The 5927-nt window shown below is 48.5% G+C and overlaps 1 non-coding gene across 1 annotated transcript; it reads right to left on the reverse strand.

Annotated features, from left to right (window-relative positions):
• Positions 1–1073: 1073 nt before the first annotated feature.
• Positions 1074–1211, reverse strand: LOC119937381. Its single transcript, XR_005454054.1, has one exon. It is a non-coding gene; the product is annotated as a small nucleolar RNA SNORA7 (small nucleolar RNA).
• Positions 1212–5927: the final 4716 nt, after the last annotated feature.

Here is a 5927-nt window from a genome sequence, read left to right on the forward strand (position 1 = left end):
CGTTCCAAATTGGCCCTAGGGCCTTCCCTGGCCTCTCTGATTCGGTCTCTCCTCTCAGGCAGCACAGGGTAATTGTCTCCCACAGTCAATCAATCGTATTTATTGAGCTCTTATTGTGTGCACAGCACTGTACCAAGCACTCGGGAGACTGCAACAGAACAGAGTTGGTAGACACATTCTCCGATCACAACAAGCTCACAGTCTGGAGGGAAAGAAAAACTTTAACAGAAATAAATAAATGACAGATTTGGACATGTGTTGTGGGGCTGAGGGACGGGTGAATAAAGGGAGCAAATCAGGGTGACACAGAAGGGAGTGGGAAAAGAGGAAACGAGGGCTTAGTCGGGGAAGTCCCCTTGGAGGAGATGTGCCTTCAATAAGGCTTTGAAGGAGTGAGTGAGCCTTCAATAAGGCTTTGAAGGAGTGAGTGATTGTCAGATATGAAGAGGGAGGGTGAGAGATGGGTGGAGAGATAGATGAAATCAAAGTACAGTGAAGAGGTTGGCATTAAAAGAGTGAAGGTTGTGAGCTGAGTCATAATAGGAGAGTAGTGAGGTGAGGTATGGGGGGGCAAGGTGACTGAGTGCTTTAAAGCTGATGGTAAAGAGTTTCTGCCTGGCGCGGAGGTAGACGAGCAACCACTGGAGGTTCTTGAGTGGGGAAATGGACTGAATGTATTTATAGAAAAATGATCCGGGCAGCACAGTGATGTATGGACTGGAGTGGGGAGAGACAGGAGGCTAGGAGGTCAGCAAGGAGGCTGATGCAGTAATCAAGGGGGGATAGGATAATAGCTTGGATTTACGCGGTTGCAGTTTGGATGGAGCGGAAAGGGTGGATTTTAGTGACTTTGTGAAGGTGGTTGTTGTTGTCTTATGCTGTCGAGTCGTGTCCGACCCATAGCGAAGCCACGGACACAGCTGAACCAGGACGCCCCGCTTCCACCTGCAATCGTTCTGGTAGTGAAACCATAGAGTTTTCTTGGTAAAAATACTGAAGTGGTTTACCATTGCCTCCTTCCGTGCAGTAAACCTGAGTCTCCATGCTGCTGCTGCCCTGCCAGGTGAGTTTTGACTTGTAGCAGATTGCCTTCCACTCGCTAGCCACTGCACAAGGTAGGGATGGAATGGATATGCCTCTGCTTGACTCTCCGTCTGGTAGTCGAGACTGGTAGAGTACTGGAAACTCTCCAGGTGCCACCTTGAGAGGTTTGTCAAGGTGAACCTAACAGGATTTAGTGATAGATGGAATATGTGAGTTGAATGAGAGAGAAGAGTTGAGGATAATGCCAAGTTTACAGGCTTGTGAGACAGGAAGGATGGTGATGCTATCCACAGTGAAATATCAGGGGAAGGACAATATTTGAGTGGGCATATAAGGTGTTCTGTTTTGGACATGTTAAGTTTGAGGGGTCGGTGGGACATCCAAGTAGAGATGTCTCGAAGGCAGGAGGAAGAGGAAGACTGCAGAGAGGGAGAGAGACCAGGGCAGGACATGGGAGTCATCCGCATAGAGGTGGTTGTTGAAGCCATGGGTGAGAATGAGTTCTCCAAGGGAGTGGGTGTAGATGGAGAATAGACGGGGATCCAGAACTAAGCTTTGAGGGACACCCACATTCAGAGGATATCTTTTTATGGAATCTGTTAAACACTTACTACGTGCCAGGCACTGTATTAAGCACTGGGGTAGATACAAGCTAATCAGGTTGGACCCAGCTCCCTGTCCCATATGGAGCTCACAATCTTAACCCATTTTCCAGATGAGGTAACTGAGGCCCAGAGAAGTGAAGTGACTTGCCTGAGGTCATACAGCAGGCAAGCAGAGGAACCGGGATTAGAACCCTGGTCCTTAAGACTCTCAGTCTGGGGCTCTAGCCACTAGGCCACGTTGGGGGGTTGAGGGGCCCCTCCTCCCCCTCTCCATCCCCCTCATCTTACCTCCTTCCCTTCCCCACAGCACCTGTATATATGCATATATGTTTGTACATATTTATTACTCTATTTATTTATTTTACTTGTACATATCTATCCTATTTATTTTATTTTGTTAGTATGTTTGGTTTTGTTCTCTGTCTCCCCCTTTTAGACTGTGAGCCCACTGTTGGGTAGGGACTGTCTCTATATGTTGCCAATTTGTACTTCCCAAGCGCTTAGTACAGTGCTCTGCACACAGTAAGCGCTCAATAAATACGATTGATGATGATGATGCTTCTCACCCGAGACCGTGCCCTGAGCTGGGAGAATCAACTGTTCTCAGAGCTAAGCATTTATTCATTCATTCATTCATTCAATCGTATTTATTGAGCGCTTACTTTGTACAGAGCACTGTACTAAGCGCTTGGGAAGTGCACGTCAGCAACATATAGAGAGAGTTCCTACCCAACAATGGGCTCAAAGTCTAGAAGGGGGAGACAGACAACCAAACAAAACAAAACAGAAAACAAAACAAAACAAAACTAAGCAGTACCAGGCATGGAGTCCCAGGGCTGAGCGATACCGGATGATCAGATCGGATCTGGTCCCCATCCCGCATGGGTCTCATAGCCTAAGAGGGAGGGATAATAGGCATCTTGGCCCCACTCTACAGAGGAGAAGGAAACCGAGGCCCAGGGTGGTCATGCAGCCAGCCAGGAGAAGGGCTGGGATTGGAACGGGAGCTCGCCAGTGGGTGAAAACATCGTGGGGATCGAACCATGCAGCAGAGAGCTATGGGGTCTTCGATTCGGGGCTCCCCACGTCTTTGGGGCCCAGAGGAAAAATGAGGAATATTGTGTCCTTGACCAGCTGTCTTAATGGGTCCCAGGAAAACCGGGAGCTCTGTCAAACTGTGCTAAATGCAGTTGGGCTTCAACTAGGAAATACTGTAGGGTGCCCTGATGCATCACCAAGGTACAAAAATGGACCAAAATAATATCAAAAATCTGTGATTAAAATCCCAATAGTTACACAATTAATTGCACAGCTATTAAGACTGTGAGCCCCGTGTGGGGCAGGGACTGTGTCCAGTCCAATTACCTTGTATATATGCTTGTAAATATACTTGTATACACTACTAGTATATGCTTGGTATATAGTATATATACCATCCAAAGAATGTATACTATGCTTGGTATAGTGTCTGGCACACAGAAACCATTTAGCACATATCACTATTATTATTTTTATCATCATCATCATCAATCGTATTTATTGAGCACTTACTGTGTGCAGAGCACTGTACTAAGCGCTTGGGAAGTACAAATTGGCAACATATAGAGACAGTCCCTACCCAACAGTGGGCTCACAGTCTAAAAGATTACTTTTACTGTTATTATGATCAAATGGCAATGCAAATAAGAACCAGAAATAAAATATTTTTAATTCAATTTTTCTGGACCCATACGTGACTAGTTTCCAAAGTGTTACCTTTCACCTCCCAATCAGCAAAAAGGCACCTAGTGCTAACAATAATAATAATAATTGTGATACTTGTTAAGCACTTATTATATGTCAGGCACTGTACTAAGCACTGGGGTGGGTACAAGCAAATCAGGTTGGGCACAGTCCTTGTCTCATGATGGGCTCATAGTGCTAATCCTCATTTTACAGATGAGGTAACTGAGGCTTAGATTAGTTAAGTGACTTGTCCAAGGTCACCCAGCAGACAGGAGGCGGAGTCAGGATTAGAACCCAGGTGCTTCTGACCTCCAGGCCTGGGCTCTATCCACTAGGCCACGCTGCAGACTAAGGATCTATCCATCCGATGCTAAATGGAGAACAAACAGCTGTTTTCCATTTGATTCAGTTGAAGTACTTCAAAGGGTACCCGAGGAGGGGAGGGACAGAGTGCGGAAAGGAAGGTTTTGAGGCAAGGTGGACTTTGTCGGAATGGCTGGGCTTAGTAAGGTGAGAAAGCACCTTAAAGCAAAGCAGCATTAAAATGTAATAACAAAAGTGCTGTCTCTAAGGAGCACTGGTCATTCATTCATCCCATCGTATTTATTGGGCGGTTCCTGCATGCATATTTTGGACACATCGACAGGAAGACAAATTCTCTGGAGAAGACGCTAATGCTCCTTAGAGCATTCTGCTTTCTTAGAGAAACAGCGTGGCTCAGTTGAAAGAGCCCAGGCTTTGGAGTCAGAGGTCATGGGTTCAAATCCTGGCTTGGCCACTTAGCTGTGGGACTTTGGACAAGTCACTTAACTTCTCTATGCCTCAGTTCCCTCATTTGTAAAACGGGAATTAAGACTGTGAGCCGCCTGTGGGACAACCTGATCACCTTGTAACCTCCCCAGTGCTTAGAAGAGTGCTTTGCACATAGTAAGTGCTTAATAAATGCCATCATTAATGCTAGGAAAAGTCCAAGGAAAACGTGAAAGAGGCAGACCGACGGCTAGATGGTTAGAAACCATAACAAAGATAAGGGAAGAGCTCTTAGCAATGTTAGGGATTATGGCAGAGGATAGGACGTTCTGGAGAAAACATGCCCATAAAGTTGCTATGAATCCAAAACGACTCAACCGCATTTGATATATAGGTACATCTACTGTGTGCAAAGCATTGTACTAAGAGCTTGGGATAGTGCAATAAAATAACAAACAGGCACATTCCCTACCCACAATGAGGCTACTGTCTAGACGGGGAGACAGACATGAATAGACAGAGGGTGGTGGGGGGGTGGGGAGGAGTCCCTTTGTGGGGCCAGAACTCTGAGGGAGAGTCTAAGGTCACCCAGTTCACAGACCCAGATGGACCGGGCCAGGCTGATAGGCTGACCAGGAATGATACAGAAGCAGAAGAAGAATCAATCCTGTCAATCCATCAACCAATCAACAGTATGGACTGAGCACCTAAAGTGTGCAGAGCACTGTACTAAGCACTTGGGAGAGTACAACAAAGTTAGTAGACACGATCCCTGCCCTCGTGAAGACCAACACTGAAACAAACTACAGGCGGGAGGAAGAAAGTATGAGGGCCTGGATGGGGTGTTTTAGAGCGTCAGGAATGGGGTGTGTAAAATCTGTACCCCAGTTACTCTAGGACCGGCTGAAATCACGGGCAGAAATGCACAAGTGGCAGTTGGGGGGACAGACGGCGGGATGACGAACGATTGATTGCTCAGAGAAGAATCCCCGGAGAAGATGATATTTCAGAAGGGCTTTGAAGAGCGGGAGAGCAGGGGGCTGCCGGATGAGACGGGGGGAGGGCAGGAGCAAGGGGTCGGTGATTAGAGAGCCAAGAGGAGGAGGAGGACGATGTGTGCGGGCTGGAGAGGAGTGGGGGGGTGATGGGGATGAGTATTGGGGAGAGAGCTGAGCGACTGCCCCGAAAGCCAATGGTCAGGAGATTCTGCATGATGCAGAGAGAAAAGGAGGACCACGGAGAATTCTGGGGAGTGGGGAGAGGGTATAGGAGGGTGTTGTAGAAAGTGACCCGGGCGCAGAGAGAGAGGGAGCCACTGGAGGCAGGGAGGTCAGGGAGGAGGCTGCCGCAGATCAATAGCAGCAGGGGTGGTGGTGATCGTCATGGCGATGGGGACTGATCACCGCTTGCTGGGCTCTGTGTGAGCAAGTGCCCACCACACCAAGGCCCGAACAGGAGGAAACGGGAACGGGACTCACCGTGACTGCTTTTCCCTCCTGGTTGGGGGAACTGGGGCAGTTCAAGGTGTCCTTCTAGGTGTCCTTTTGGGGAGGGGGAGTGCCAATCCGTGCCCACCCATCTCTGAGCCCCCTGGGAGATTGGAATCCCTTCTCCAATCTGCAGGCTCAGCCTGGGTGGAAGGTCTGCACCCAGTGGGTGTCCCCAGTTTGGGGAGTGGGAAAAGATTCATCCCTCCTTCCTCCTTCCCCCTAAATCCACAGGTCTGGAGGGCTGGGCTGACCCTCCCAGTCTGGACCAGTTGGCCCCAAGCCCATGGGAGAGGGGCAGACTCCCACCAGGCTC

Source organism: Tachyglossus aculeatus, chromosome 14 (genome assembly GCF_015852505.1).
Source record: "Tachyglossus aculeatus isolate mTacAcu1 chromosome 14, mTacAcu1.pri, whole genome shotgun sequence".
Taxonomy (NCBI): Eukaryota; Metazoa; Chordata; class Mammalia; order Monotremata; family Tachyglossidae; genus Tachyglossus; species Tachyglossus aculeatus.